The sequence below is a fragment of the Rhipicephalus microplus genome, unplaced genomic scaffold (assembly GCF_043290135.1).
Source record: "Rhipicephalus microplus isolate Deutch F79 unplaced genomic scaffold, USDA_Rmic scaffold_99, whole genome shotgun sequence".
NCBI classification, from domain to species: domain Eukaryota; kingdom Metazoa; phylum Arthropoda; class Arachnida; order Ixodida; family Ixodidae; genus Rhipicephalus; species Rhipicephalus microplus.
The window spans coordinates 657,501-672,500 of NW_027464671.1; the positions used below are offsets into that span (position 1 = coordinate 657,501).

Below are 15,000 nucleotides of genomic sequence, written 5' to 3' on the forward strand. Positions count from 1 at the left end.
AAGGAACGGCGCGGAGAGGGCTCGAGACAAAGCTCGACCCTAAACCGCGCCAAGTACGGAGGGAACAGCGCGGCTAAGGGCTCGAAACAAACCCTGAACCGCGCCAAGTACGAAAGGAACGGCGCGCAGTAGGGGTTTAAAACAAAGCTGGTCCCAAAATCGCGCCAAGTACGAAAGGAACAGCGCGGTCGAGACTCGGAAGAAAAAGCTTTCAAAGTGTCGTAGCACGATGCACACTGCTGTTCGTGTGGAACAAACGTGACTACCGTGCTGTACGGTGGAGTTCTGTGCGCAAAAGCGGCGCGTGTGTTTCTAAGCACCACAGCGTTGTGTCAAAAAAGAGGTGCCTGAGAGAAACGCATGCGACTGCCGTGCTTTGCGGCATAGCACCGTGCGCAAAAACGGTGCGCATGCAAGAGGTGTCAGAGCTAGCGAACTTGTGCCACGAGCAACAGGTCACTAAAAGCCTATAGATGACGGTGTTGGAGGAAAAGAAAAATATCGAGAAAGCACTGCGGTGTGCCGTGCGTAGGGACGGGCGCGCGTGCCACATGCCGCCGAAATATGGGTGTCGGAGAAAACAGAGTGCCGCGCGTAACGAGGGGCGCGCGTGTTACAGAGAGATATGCCCAAACGCATGAAAGTGTACGCAGGTGTCCTAAGGCAGTTTTTTTTTTTTCCTCATTTTGATGTCGCCCCGGCTGACGCGGTTTTCGTTTTTCCGTGCCGCCCCGGCTGACGCGGTTTTCGTTTTTCCGTGCCGCCCCGGCTGACGCAGTTTTTGCGCCGCCCCGGCTGACGCGGTTTTCGCGCCGCCCCGGCTGACGCGGTTTTTGCGTCGCCCCGGCTGACGCGGTTCGGACTTTGCACTTTTTGGCTCACCCCGGCTGGCGGCCCACTCACTCGATCGCCAGGTCTGTTTGCCCCGGTGGTTCCACCGCCAGGCTTAAGCGCGAACTTTTTTTGTTTGTTTTCTTTTGATTAAGCGCAAGCTTTTTTCTTTGTTTTCTTTTGATTAAGCGCGGGCTTTTTTCTTTGTTTTTTTTTGCATTCGCCCCGGCAGACGCGGTTTTTGCGCCGCCCCGGCTGACGCGGTTTTTGCCGCCCCGGCTGACGCAGTTCGGACTTAGCACTTTTCGGCTGTGCCTGGCTGGCGGCCCACTCACTCGATCGCCATGTCTGTTTGCCACAGTTTTCCCGGTGGTGCTGCACCCGGGCTCGCCCCGGCTGACGCAGTTTTCGCGCCGCCCCGGCTGACGCGGTTTCGTGCCGCCCCGGCAGACGCGGTTTTCGCGCCGCCCCGGCTGACGCGGTTTCGTGCCGCCCCGGCAGACGCAGTTCGGACTTAGCACTTTTCGGCTGTGCCTGGCTGGCGGCCCACTCACTCGATCGCCATGTCTGTTTGCCACAGTTTTCCCGGTGGTGCTGCACCCGGGCTCGCCCCGGCTGACGCAGTTTTCGCGCCGCCCCGGCTGACGCGGTTTCGTGCCGCCCCGACAGACGCGGTTTTCGCGCCGCCCCGGCTGACGCGGTTTCGTGCCGCCCCGGCAGACGCAGTTCGGACTTAGCACTTTTCGGCTGTGCCTGGCTGGCGGCCCACTCACTCGATCGCCATGTCTGTTTGCCACAGTTTTCCCGGTGGTGCCGCACCCGGGCTCGCCCCGGCAGACGCGTTTTTTTTTTCTTTCGCCCCGGCTGACGCAGTTTTCGCGCCGCCCCGGCTGACGCGGTTTCGGGCCGCCCCGGCAGACGCAGTTCGGACTTGGCACTTTTCGGCTGTGCCTGGCTGGCGGCCCACTCACTCGATCGCCATGTCTGTTTGCCACAGTTTTCCCGGTGGTGCCGCACCCGGGCTCGCCCCGGCAGACGCGTTTTTTTTTTCTTTCGCCCCGGCTGACGCAGTTTTCGCGCCGCCCCGGCAGACGCGGTTTTCGCGCCGCCCCGGCAGACGCGGTTTTTTGCGCCGCCCCGGCTGACGCGGTTTTTTGCCGCCCCGGCTGACGCAGTTCGGACTTGGCACTTTTTGGCTGAGCCTGGCTGGCGGCCCACTCACTCGATCGCCATGTCTGTTTGCCACAGTTTTCCCGGTGGTGCCGCACCCGGGCTCGCCCCGGCTGACGCAGTTTTCGCGCCGCCCCGGCTGACGCGGTTTCGTGCCGCCCCGGCAGACGCGGTTTTTGCGCCGCCCCGGCTGACGCGGTTTTTGCCGCCCCGGCTGACGCGGTTTTTGCCGCCCCGGCTGACGCAGTTCGGACTTAGCACTTTTTGGCTGAGCCTGGCTGGTGGCCCACTCACTCGATCGCCATGTCTGTTAGCCACAGTTTTCCCGGTGGTGCCGCACCCGGGCTCGCCCCGGCTGACGCAGTTTTCGCGCCGCCCCGGCAGACGCGGTTTTCGCGCCGCCCCGGCTGACGCGGTTTTTGCCGCCCCGGCTGACGCAGTTCGGACTTAGCACTTTTTGGGCTGAGCCTGGCTGGCGGCCCACTCACTCGATCGCCATGTCTGTTTGCCACAGTCTTCCCGGTGGTGCCGCACCCGGGCTCGCCCCGGCAGACGCGTTTTTTTTTTCTTTCGCCCCGGCAGACGTGGTTCCCCCCCCCCTTTTCGCTCGCCCCGGCTGACGAGGTTTTCGCGCCGCCCCGGCTGACGCAGTTTTCGCGCCGCCCCGGCTGACGCGGTTTCGTGCCGCCCCGGCTGACGCGGTTTTCGCGCCGCCCCGGCTGACGCGGTTTTCGCGCCGCCCCGGCTGACGCGGTTTTTGCGTCGCCCCGGCTGACACGGTTCGGACTTTGCACTTTTCGGCTGTGCCTGGCTGGCGGCCCACTCACTCGATCGCCATGTCTGTTTGCCACAGTTTTCCCGGTGGTGCCGCACCCGGGCTTGCCCCGGCAGACGCGTTTTTTTTTCTTTCGCCCCGGCTGACGCAGTTTTCGCGCCGCCCCGGCTGACGCGGTTTCGTGCCGCCCCGGCAGACGCGGTTTTTTGCGCCGCCCCGGCTGACGCGGTTTTTGCCGCCCCGGCTGACGCAGTTCGGACTTTGCACTTTTTGGCTGAGCCTGGCTGGCGGCCCACTCACTCGATCGCCATGTCTGTTTGCCACAGTTTTCCCGGTGGTGCCGCACCCGGGCTCGCCCCGGCAGACGCGTTTTTTTTTTCTTTCGCCCCGGCTGACGCAGTTTTCGCGCCGCCCCGGCTGACGCGGTTTCGTGCCGCCCCGGCAGACGCAGTTCGGACTTGGCACTTTTCGGCTGTGCCTGGCTGGCGGCCCACTCACTCGATCGCCATGTCTGTTTGCCACAGTTTTCCCGGTGGTGCCGCACCCGGGCTCGCCCCGGCAGACGCGTTTTTTTTTTCTTTCGCCCCGGCTGACGCAGTTTTCGCGCCGCCCCGGCAGACGCGGTTTTCGCGCCGCCCCGGCAGACGCGGTTTTTTGCGCCGCCCCGGCTGACGCGGTTTTTTGCCGCCCCGGCTGACGCAGTTCGGACTTGGCACTTTTTGGCTGAGCCTGGCTGGCGGCCCACTCACTCGATCGCCATGTCTGTTTGCCACAGTTTTCCCGGTGGTGCCGCACCCGGGCTCGCCCCGGCTGACGCAGTTTTCGCGCCGCCCCAGCTGACGCGGTTTCGTGCCGCCCCGGCAGACGCGGTTTTTGCGCCGCCCCGGCTGACGCGGTTTTTGCCGCCCCGGCTGACGCGGTTTTTGCCGCCCCGGCTGACGCAGTTCGGACTTAGCACTTTTTGGCTGAGCCTGGCTGGTGGCCCACTCACTCGATCGCCATGTCTGTTAGCCACAGTTTTCCCGGTGGTGCCGCACCCGGGCTCGCCCCGGCTGACGCAGTTTTCGCGCCGCCCCGGCAGACGCGGTTTTCGCGCCGCCCCGGCTGACGCGGTTTTTGCCGCCCCGGCTGACGCAGTTCGGACTTAGCACTTTTTGGGCTGAGCCTGGCTGGCGGCCCACTCACTCGATCGCCATGTCTGTTTGCCACAGTCTTCCCGGTGGTGCCGCACCCGGGCTCGCCCCGGCAGACGCGTTTTTTTTTTCTTTCGCCCCGGCAGACGTGGTTCCCCCCCCCCCTTTTCGCTCGCCCCGGCTGACGAGGTTTTCGCGCCGCCCCGGCTGACGCAGTTTTCGCGCCGCCCCGGCTGACGCGGTTTCGCGCCGCCCCGGCAGACGCGGTTTTTTGCGCCGCCCCGGCTGACGCGGTTTTTTGCCGCCCCGGCTGACGCAGTTCGGACTTGGCACTTTTTGGCTGAGCCTGGCTGGCGGCCCACTCACTCGATCGCCATGTCTGTTTGCCACAGTTTTCCCGGTGGTGCCGCACCCGGGCTCGCCCCGGCTGACGCAGTTTTCGCGCCGCCCCGGCTGACGCGGTTTCGTGCCGCCCCGGCAGACGCGGTTTTTGCGCCGCCCCGGCTGACGCGGTTTTTGCCGCCCCGGCTGACGCGGTTTTTGCCGCCCCGGCTGACGCAGTTCGGACTTAGCACTTTTTGGCTGAGCCTGGCTGGTGGCCCACTCACTCGATCGCCATGTCTGTTAGCCACAGTTTTCCCGGTGGTGCCGCACCCGGGCTCGCCCCGGCTGACGCAGTTTTCGCGCCGCCCCGGCAGACGCGGTTTTCGCGCCGCCCCGGCTGACGCGGTTTTTGCCGCCCCGGCTGACGCAGTTCGGACTTAGCACTTTTTGGGCTGAGCCTGGCTGGCGGCCCACTCACTCGATCGCCATGTCTGTTTGCCACAGTCTTCCCGGTGGTGCCGCACCCGGGCTCGCCCCGGCAGACGCGTTTTTTTTTTCTTTCGCCCCGGCAGACGTGGTTCCCCCCCCCCCTTTTCGCTCGCCCCGGCTGACGAGGTTTTCGCGCCGCCCCGGCTGACGCAGTTTTCGCGCCGCCCCGGCTGACGCGGTTTCGTGCCGCCCCGGCTGACGCGGTTTTCGCGCCGCCCCGGCTGACGCGGTTTTTGCGTCGCCCCGGCTGACACGGTTCGGACTTTGCACTTTTCGGCTGTGCCTGGCTGGCGGCCCACTCACTCGATCGCCATGTCTGTTTGCCACAGTTTTCCCGGTGGTGCCGCACCCGGGCTGGCCCCGGCAGACGCGTTTTTTTTTTTCTTTCGCCCCGGCTGACGCAGTTTTCGCGCCGCCCCGGCTGACGCGGTTTCGTGCCGCCCCGGCAGACGCAGTTCGGACTTGGCACTTTTCGGCTGTGCCTGGCTGGCGGCCCACTCACTCGATCGCCATGTCTGTTTGCCACAGTTTTCCCGGTGGTGCCGCACCCGGGCTCGCCCCGGCAGACGCGTTTTTTTTTTCTTTCGCCCCGGCTGACGCAGTTTTCGCGCCGCCCCGGCAGACGCGGTTTTCGCGCCGCCCCGGCAGACGCGGTTTTTTGCGCCGCCCCGGCTGACGCGGTTTTTTGCCGCCCCGGCTGACGCAGTTCGGACTTGGCACTTTTTGGCTGAGCCTGGCTGGCGGCCCACTCACTCGATCGCCATGTCTGTTTGCCACAGTTTTCCCGGTGGTGCCGCACCCGGGCTCGCCCCGGCTGACGCAGTTTTCGCGCCGCCCCGGCTGACGCGGTTTCGTGCCGCCCCGGCAGACGCGGTTTTTGCGCCGCCCCGGCTGACGCGGTTTTTGCCGCCCCGGCTGACGCGGTTTTTGCCGCCCCGGCTGACGCAGTTCGGACTTAGCACTTTTTGGCTGAGCCTGGCTGGTGGCCCACTCACTCGATCGCCATGTCTGTTAGCCACAGTTTTCCCGGTGGTGCCGCACCCGGGCTCGCCCCGGCTGACGCAGTTTTCGCGCCGCCCCGGCAGACGCGGTTTTCGCGCCGCCCCGGCTGACGCGGTTTTTGCCGCCCCGGCTGACGCAGTTCGGACTTAGCACTTTTTGGGCTGAGCCTGGCTGGCGGCCCACTCACTCGATCGCCATGTCTGTTTGCCACAGTCTTCCCAGTGGTGCCGCACCCGGGCTCGCCCCGGCAGACGCGTTTTTTTTTTTCTTTCGCCCCGGCAGACGTGGTTCCCCCCCCCCTTTTCGCTCGCCCCGGCTGACGAGGTTTTCGCGCCGCCCCGGCTGACGCAGTTTTCGCGCCGCCCCGGCTGACGCGGTTTCGCGCCGCCCCGGCAGACGCGGTTTTTTGCGCCGCCCCGGCTGACGCGGTTTTTTGCCGCCCCGGCTGACGCAGTTCGGACTTGGCACTTTTTGGCTGAGCCTGGCTGGCGGCCCACTCACTCGATCGCCATGTCTGTTTGCCACAGTTTTCCCGGTGGTGCCGCACCCGGGCTCGCCCCGGCTGACGCAGTTTTCGCGCCGCCCCGGCTGACGCGGTTTCGTGCCGCCCCGGCAGACGCGGTTTTTGCGCCGCCCCGGCTGACGCGGTTTTTGCCGCCCCGGCTGACGCGGTTTTTGCCGCCCCGGCTGACGCAGTTCGGACTTAGCACTTTTTGGCTGAGCCTGGCTGGTGGCCCACTCACTCGATCGCCATGTCTGTTAGCCACAGTTTTCCCGGTGGTGCCGCACCCGGGCTCGCCCCGGCTGACGCAGTTTTCGCGCCGCCCCGGCAGACGCGGTTTTCGCGCCGCCCCGGCTGACGCGGTTTTTGCCGCCCCGGCTGACGCTGTTCGGACTTAGCACTTTTTGGGCTGAGCCTGGCTGGCGGCCCACTCACTCGATCGCCATGTCTGTTTGCCACAGTCTTCCCGGTGGTGCCGCACCCGGGCTCGCCCCGGCAGACGCGTTTTTTTTTTCTTTCGCCCCGGCAGACGTGGTTCCCCCCCCCCTTTTCGCTCGCCCCGGCTGACGAGGTTTTCGCGCCGCCCCGGCTGACGCAGTTTTCGCGCCGCCCCGGCTGACGCGGTTTCGTGCCGCCCCGGCTGACGCGGTTTTCGCGCCGCCCCGGCTGACGCGGTTTTTGCGTCGCCCCGGCTGACACGGTTCGGACTTTGCACTTTTCGGCTGTGCCTGGCTGGCGGCCCACTCACTCGATCGCCATGTCTGTTTGCCACAGTTTTCCCGGTGGTGCCGCACCCGGGCTTGCCCCGGCAGACGCGTTTTTTTTTTTTCTTTCGCCCAGGCTGACGCAGTTTTCGCGCCGCCCCGGCTGACGCGGTTTCGTGCCGCCCCGGCAGACGCGGTTTTTTGCGCCGCCCCGGCTGACGCGGTTTTTGCCGCCCCGGCTGACGCAGTTCGGACTTTGCACTTTTTGGCTGAGCCTGGCTGGCGGCCCACTCACTCGATCGCCATGTCTGTTTGCCACAGTTTTCCCGGTGGTGCCGCACCCGGGCTCGCCCCGGCAGACGCGTTTTTTTTTTTCTTTCGCCCCGGCTGACGCAGTTTTCGCGCCGCCCCGGCTGACGCGGTTTCGTGCCGCCCCGGCAGACGCAGTTCGGACTTGGCACTTTTCGGCTGTGCCTGGCTGGCGGCCCACTCACTCGATCGCCATGTCTGTTTGCCACAGTTTTCCCGGTGGTGCCGCACCCGGGCTCGCCCCGGCAGACGCGTTTTTTTTTTCTTTCGCCCCGGCTGACGCAGTTTTCGCGCCGCCCCGGCAGACGCGGTTTTCGCGCCGCCCCGGCAGACGCGGTTTTTTGCGCCGCCCCGGCTGACGCGGTTTTTTGCCGCCCCGGCTGACGCAGTTCGGACTTGGCACTTTTTGGCTGAGCCTGGCTGGCGGCCCACTCACTCGATCGCCATGTCTGTTTGCCACAGTTTTCCCGGTGGTGCCGCACCCGGGCTCGCCCCGGCTGACGCAGTTTTCGCGCCGCCCCGGCTGACGCGGTTTCGTGCCGCCCCGGCAGACGCGGTTTTTGCGCCGCCCCGGCTGACGCGGTTTTTGCCGCCCCGGCTGACGCGGTTTTTGCCGCCCCGGCTGACGCAGTTCGGACTTAGCACTTTTCGGCTGAGCCTGGCTGGTGGCCCACTCACTCGATCGCCATGTCTGTTAGCCACAGTTTTCCCGGTGGTGCCGCACCCGGGCTCGCCCCGGCTGACGCAGTTTTCGCGCCGCCCCGGCAGACGCGGTTTTCGCGCCGCCCCGGCTGACGCGGTTTTTGCCGCCCCGGCTGACACGGTTCGGACTTTGCACTTTTCGGCTGTGCCTGGCTGGCGGCCCACTCACTCGATCGCCATGTCTGTTTGCCACAGTTTTCCCGGTGGTGCCGCACCCGGGCTTGCCCCGGCAGACGCGTTTTTTTTTTTTCTTTCGCCCCGGCTGACGCAGTTTTCGCGCCGCCCCGGCTGACGCGGTTTCGTGCCGCCCCGGCAGACGCGGTTTTTTGCGCCGCCCCGGCTGACGCGGTTTTTGCCGCCCCGGCTGACGCAGTTCGGACTTTGCACTTTTTGGCTGAGCCTGGCTGGCGGCCCACTCACTCGATCGCCATGTCTGTTTGCCACAGTTTTCCCGGTGGTGCCGCACCCGGGCTCGCCCCGGCAGACGCGTTTTTTTTTTCCTTCGCCCCGGCAGACGTGGTTCCCCCCCCCCCCCTCCGTCTTTCTTTTTGTTTTTTTTTTCGCCGCGGCTGAAGTGGATTTTTCGGTGCCTCGACGCCCCGGTAGTCGCGGTTTTTCCGTTTCCGCACGGCCCCGGCTGACGCTGCTCGGTCACAGTCGCCTTTTGTGGTGATTGCAGACTTCTTGAGCGCGGGTGTTTTTTTTTTGTTGTTGTTGTTGTTTTATTACGCATTCGCTCCAGCAGACGCTGTTTAGACTTTTTGTTTCCTCTTTTATCCTGCGACGAGGTGACGAGGTTTATTCGGTGCCCCGCCGCCCCGGCTGAAGTGATTTTTCCTGTCCCGTGCCGCCCCGGCTGACGCGGTTGGGACTTCGCGTTTGTTCGGCCGCCACGGGTTTTGGCGCACTCGCTCGGTTGCTTGTTGTTGCCACTTGTTGCGAACCCAGGTTTCTTGAGCGAGCGCGGGCGTTTTTTCTTCCTTTCTTTCTTTGTTCTATGGTGCGCCAATTCGCGCACGATATCGGCGTCTTTCGACGTGCCCGCCGGCCACCGTCGCACGAGTACGGCAAACCTCGTCTGCCGGGGCGGGGTTTGCGACGCCGACGCAAAAGTGGGAACCGCCGCTCGGATGTTCGCCGTTTTTGGCAGAGTGAGTGCTGGCACTCCGGCGAAGCGAAAGAGCGTGAATGCGCCCACGAAAGTAGCGTATTTGGACGTGCTTGACGGCGACCGCCGCAGGAGTACGAAAAACCACGTCAGCCGGGGCGAGCGACCCACGGCGGTCTGGGTGCTTATCGCTGCTATTATAGGGGCACCCCGGCAGACGCAGAAAGAAAAAAAAAAAATGGGGACATGGCGTGCGTCACCGTGCGGCTTCGCAGCGTTGCCGAAGTCGCCGAGCCCTTCGACTGAGCCGAACGGCGGACAGGGAACGTTGGTCGGCCGTTCTAACCTGTCGGTGCCACGCCGAGACGTCGTTAAGGAAAACCGCGTCGTGGGCCTCTACGACGCTGTCGATTCGTTGTACGTTTGGTGTCCAGCGTGTCGGCGGCGAGTAGCGGACACGTCGTTCACGACTTCGGTCTTTCGCAGTCGACGCGAACTTGCGGAGAGTCGTGGTGCCTCACGTTTTCGGCAGAAACCGCGGCGGAATTTTCCCGTGCGTGCGCGCACGACCTCGGTGCTGTGCCGTCAGCGTAGTGTTGCACAAACTCGTGGCCTACCCAAGGTGCGGTACGTTTGCGGCCGTATCCTCGGTGGCAATTTCGTGAGTAGGGTCGCAAATTCTACGACCTCGGCGGGTTTGAGAGCGACGTAGACTTGTGGCACGCTCAACGTGCCACACGTTTCGGGGCACACCCGCGGTGAAATTTTCTCGAGTACGCTCGTATTAGTGCCCAAGGAGGTCTGGGTACTTATCGCTGCTATTATGTGGGGGTTCTCGTGAGCGGCGTACGCGAAAGCGACCGGGTGTCTGATATGCGGCGGGCTTCGGCCTCGTCAAGCGTGTCCTCGGGTCTGCTCCAGGGGAATCCACGGCAGTCGTCTGCAGCCTCATCCGCTTGATGCGTTAGGGGCTGGTTGTCGGACGGTGCCGTTTTACCACGATATCGAGGTGTGTTCCGTGTCGTCCTCGGGCGATTCAGATGCGAAAGCGCCGAAGACGCGGGCGTGACCCGTCGTCTGGCGGCTTTGCGGTCTCGGCTCCGTTGCTAGTTCCGGCCGGTCCACCGACAGTGCAGCGGGCTTGGGCAACCCGCACGGCGCGACCGAGTCGATGCAACGAAAAAGAGCGAGCATGAACGTGCTTCTTGCCGCACGGCTCCCACTCGTCTTTCGGGAAGGTTGTGCCGTAGCGAGCTCGAACGCCGTCATCTCGGAGTGCAAAATAAGCGTGTTGGGGCGCCTGAAGGTGGCCTCCGCCGCACACAGACTGCGTCCGGCCCGCCGAAGGCGAGGACGGACGCGCAGTCGAACGATTACCTGGTTGATCCTGCCAGTAATCATATGCTTGTCTCAAAGATTAAGCCATGCATGTCTAAGTACATGCCGAAATAAGGCGAAACCGCGAATGGCTCATTAAATCAGTTATGGTTCCTTAGATCGTTTCTTCCTACTTGGATAACTGTGGCAATTCTAGAGCTAATACATGCAGTGAGCCTGGAGCCCTTTGGGTAACGGGTGCTTTTATTAGACCAAGATCGATCGGGTTTCGGCCCGTATTGTGTGGTGACTCTGGATAACTTTGTGCTGATCGCATGGCCACGAGCCGGCGACGTTTCTTTCAAGTGTCTGCCTTATCAACTTTCGATGGTAGGTTACTTGCTTACCATGGTTGTTACGGGTAACGGAGAATCAGGGTTCGATTCCGGAGAGGGAGCCTGAGAAACGGCTACCACATCCAAGGAAGGCAGCAGGCGCGCAAATTACCCACTCCCGGCACGGGGAGGTAGTGACGAAAAATAACAATACGGGACTCTTTTGAGGCCCCGTAATTGAAATGAGTACACTCTAAATCCTTTAACGAGGATCAATTGGAGGGCAAGTCTGGTGCCAGCAGCCGCGGTAATTCCAGCTCCAATAGCGTATACTAAAGCTGCTGCGGTTAAAAAGCTCGTAGTTGGATCTCAGTTCCAGACGAGTAGTGCATCTACCCGATGCGACGGCTCGGACTGAACATCATGCCGGTTCTTTCTTGGTGCACTTCATTGTCTGCCTCGAGATGGCCGGTGCTTTTACTTTGAAAAAATTAGAGTGCTCAACGCAGGCGAGTCGCCTGAATAAACTTGCATGGAATAATAGAACAAGACCTCGTTTCTGTTCTGTTGGTTTTTGGAATACGAGGTAATGATTAAGAGGGACGGACGGGGGCATTCGTATTGCGGCGCTAGAGGTGAAATTCTTGGACCGTCGCAAGACGAACTACTGCGAAAGCATTTGCCAAGAATGTTTTCATTGATCAAGAACGAAAGTCAGAGGTTCGAAGGCGATCAGATACCGCCCTAGTTCTGACCATAAACGATGCCAACCAGCGATCCGCCTGAGTTACTCAAATGACTCGGCGGGCAGCTTCCGGGAAACCAAAGTATTTGGGTTCCGGGGGAAGTATGGTTGCAAAGCTGAAACTTAAAGGAATTGACGGAAGGGCACCACCAGGAGTGGAGCCTGCGGCTTAATTTGACTCAACACGGGAAAACTTACCCGGCCCGGACACTGGGAGGATTGACAGATTGAGAGCTCTTTCTTGATTCGGTGGATGGTGGTGCATGGCCGTTCTTAGTTGGTGGAGCGATTTGTCTGGTTAATTCCGATAACGAACGAGACTCTAGCCTATTAAATAGGTGCGGGGTTCCCAGCACCTTACAACCTTCTTAGAGGGACAAGCGGCTCCTAGCCGCACGAAACAGAGCAATAACAGGTCTGTGATGCCCTTAGATGTCCGGGGCCGCACGCGCGCTACACTGAAGGAAGCAGCGTGTCTTTATCCCTGTCTGAAAAGACTGGGTAACCCGTGGAACTTCTTTCGTGATTGGGATAGGGGCTTGCAATTGTTCCCCTTGAACGAGGAATTCCCAGTAAGCGCGAGTCATAAGCTCGCGTTGATTACGTCCCTGCCCTTTGTACACACCGCCCGTCGCTACTACCGATTGAATGATTTAGTGAGGTCTTCGGACCGATGTCCAGCGCGGCCTTTCGGTTGCGCCGGTCTGTTGGAAAGATGACCAAACTTGATCATTTAGAGGAAGTAAAAGTCGTAACAAGGTTTCCGTAGGTGAACCTGCGGAAGGATCATTAACGGATTGTGAAGGGTGAGCGCCTCGGCTGCGTCTGCGCCCGACACTTTCTGCCGCTGACCCCGTTTGGACGCGGGGTCGGCTTTTCCCCACGGGGCTGCCTGAATGTGGAGCGGCACCCCGTGACAAATTGTTGCGCCCAGCGGACGCCAACACCGCGACCTTGGACGGTCGGCCAGGTGGCGGACGCGGGTACAAACGGCGCAACGCACTCATAGGTCGGCTTTCGACCCGCCACTGCACCGTGGCTCGAAGCGCTCGAAATGCGCGACCCGACCGCTGCGGGACCGCCTAGTACTGTAAACAGGAGCGGCGGAGCGCGAACGGCGAGTCGTGGTTACGTCGGTAGAAGGCGAGGCTGCGCGTTCCCGAAACGCCAGCCGAGTGCCCTCCCGACCGTTCGAGCGTGCAAGAACGAGACCCGACAATCGCGCGGCGACTGCCAAGTACGAGAGGAACGGCACAAGCGTCGGCGGTCGGTCAAGGAACTGGCGATGTGACGGGTCCGCTGTGCACCAGTGCATACCGTCCCGCCGTCCGCGGCAAGCGCCTCCGCGTCCTCGGGTGACGGAGGCTGCCGGTCGGTTCTTGCAGGCGAGGGATCTCGCTGGCACCGGTTCGCGTTGACGCGCGGCCGGTCATGGCACGGCGATGCGACGGCCGAGGTGCGCAGTACTCGATGGAGGAACCGCACGCTCCGATGACCGTCCCGCCCTCCGCGGCGTATGCGTACCGACCGTAATGGTTGCAGCAGCGCCGGCCGGCTTTTGAATTCGCCACACGAAACACGGTGCGAGATCGCGGTTAGGGGAGCGTCGACGTTGCCAGGCGTTTTGCTTGCTGCCGAGGGAAAGGCGGCACGGCCACGTCGCGCTCGTCGCGATTAGCGGGTCTGCGCGCTTTGGGAAGGTGCCGCAACGACTTGCCGAAAGAGGAAGCACGGAAGAACGAGGGACTTGGACGTCCCGACAATTGAACGCACTTGCGGCCAGGCCCTTGCTGGCTTCGTTCTTCCGCCTCGAGTAGGCTCGTACGCGGCTCCGGCGCCGAAAGTGGTCCTTGGCACCGACTTCGGTGGACGTGGGAAGTGCCGCGCAAGTACGGCGCGCCTGGCTCCACCTGTTGGCTAAAGTAAGCAGCCGGATCGGCATTTTGGTGTGCGGTGGCAAACCGTGGATGCGAAAAAAGCTTGTGCGATTTCGTGGAACAAAAAGCGGGGGTCCCCCTTTTTATGCGGAGGAGACCGACCCGCCCGCCGTGGTGAACCGCGACGCCACGGTAAAAACGGGAGAGGCTTGTCGATGGGACCGTGCATCCCGCGCTCCACGGAGGCCGGGAGGCGGCCGCCCGAGGAAATGTGTAGCCGTCGAGGCCCGCATCTGCGTGCACTCTTATCCAAATGGGTGTACCGCAGGCATTTTCTGGTTAGGCGGGCCAATGAGAGCGAGCACACAACGATACCTACGGGTCCGGCTTGGAGAACCGGCTTCGACGCCTCCCGAGTATTTATAGAGGGGTGGACCACGAAAGCACTCGCAAGTAGCGGAAGCGAAACGCCGTCCGAAACACACCGTTTGCTCGATTTGCGGCAGCCGAAAAAGGCGCGGCAGAGTTTTGGAGTCCAAGCGTGCGCTGAAAAGCGCCCTTCTTGGCCACTGTTTGGCCGAGTGCCAGAAACGTTTGGTTTTGACTGTACGGAATTGAACAAACACTTTTTCACGACTCTAAGCGGTGGATCACTCGGTTCTCGGGTCGATGAAGAACGCAGCCAGCTGCGAGACTTGGTGTGAATTGCAGGACACACTGAGCACTGATTCTTTGAACGCACATTGCGGCCTTGGGTCTTCCCTTGGCTTCGTCTGTCTGAGGGTCGGATCACATATCAAGAGAGCCTTCGGCGCACAAGGGAACGTGAGCCGTCGACTCGTTTTGACCGCGTCGGCAACACGGACAGCACGCTGAACACCTCACAGCGAGCGCCAACAGCGGCCACTCAAGGGCGAGACGGTGGCGACCGTCGTGCCAGAGCCCAACCGAAACGGGGGCGACCGACTGCATTGAGGATGTGGCACCTCGTTGAGACCGCCGCAGGACTTCGAGTCGGAAGGAAGCCTGCAGGGAAAGTGCGGTCGAGGTTGCGTACTCCTCTCTGCGACCGGGCGCGCAAGAGCTGCGAGAGCCACGGACGCGCAACTTTAACGCACGGTAAACACGAGGAGCGAAAGCCGGCCAGCAAAGCTTCTCCAGCCGTGCGCAAAGTGCGCGAGATCGCAGCCTTGCGTTGCGCTTGTTGCCCTCGAAGTAAGCAGGGTGTCCCGTAGACCGGGCGCTCGAACACGCTGCGGGGCCGTGCCTCCTCCAGGCTTTGCCGCGCGAACAGGGAACGTTCGCGCGCAAAGCGCAGGGAGGTGAGGAGGCTGCGCCCGACGTTTGCGGTTCGCTGCGTACGCGGTTGATGCGGAGAGCACGGCGCGACGACTTGCCGCGAAACGGAAAAAGTCTCCCGCACGAGTTGGCGAAACGTTGGCGAAGCTTAAGGCGTTCTCGTCGTAGTCCGCCGTCGGTCTAAGTGCTTCGCAGTTCCCGTCCCGTTCAAAAAACTGGGCCACTCCAGTTGGGGCGGGGGCGACGCTACACGAGACGATGCCTCTCGCCAGGCTGCGTGGCTGCCCTTGCGGCGGCGGCGACTGGCCTCGGCGGTGTTTGGGCTTTCGACACGGTCGTTTATCACGCAACTGCTCGGACGACGCACGCGCGCAGCGG

The 15,000-nt window shown here is 62.6% G+C and overlaps 1 long non-coding RNA gene and 2 other non-coding genes across 3 annotated transcripts in view; 2 read left to right on the forward strand and 1 right to left on the reverse strand.

Moving 5' to 3' along the window:
* Positions 1-15,000, reverse strand: part of LOC142790308 (uncharacterized) — a 158,260-nt gene that overhangs the window by 30,292 nt on the left and 112,968 nt on the right. The window lies entirely within an intron of this gene.
* Positions 10,424-12,238, forward strand: LOC142790334 (small subunit ribosomal RNA). Its single transcript, XR_012889445.1, has one exon. It is a non-coding gene; the product is annotated as a small subunit ribosomal RNA (ribosomal RNA).
* LOC142790404 (5.8S ribosomal RNA) lies at positions 13,958-14,110 on the forward strand. The gene has a single exon (XR_012889495.1). It is a non-coding gene; the product is annotated as a 5.8S ribosomal RNA (ribosomal RNA).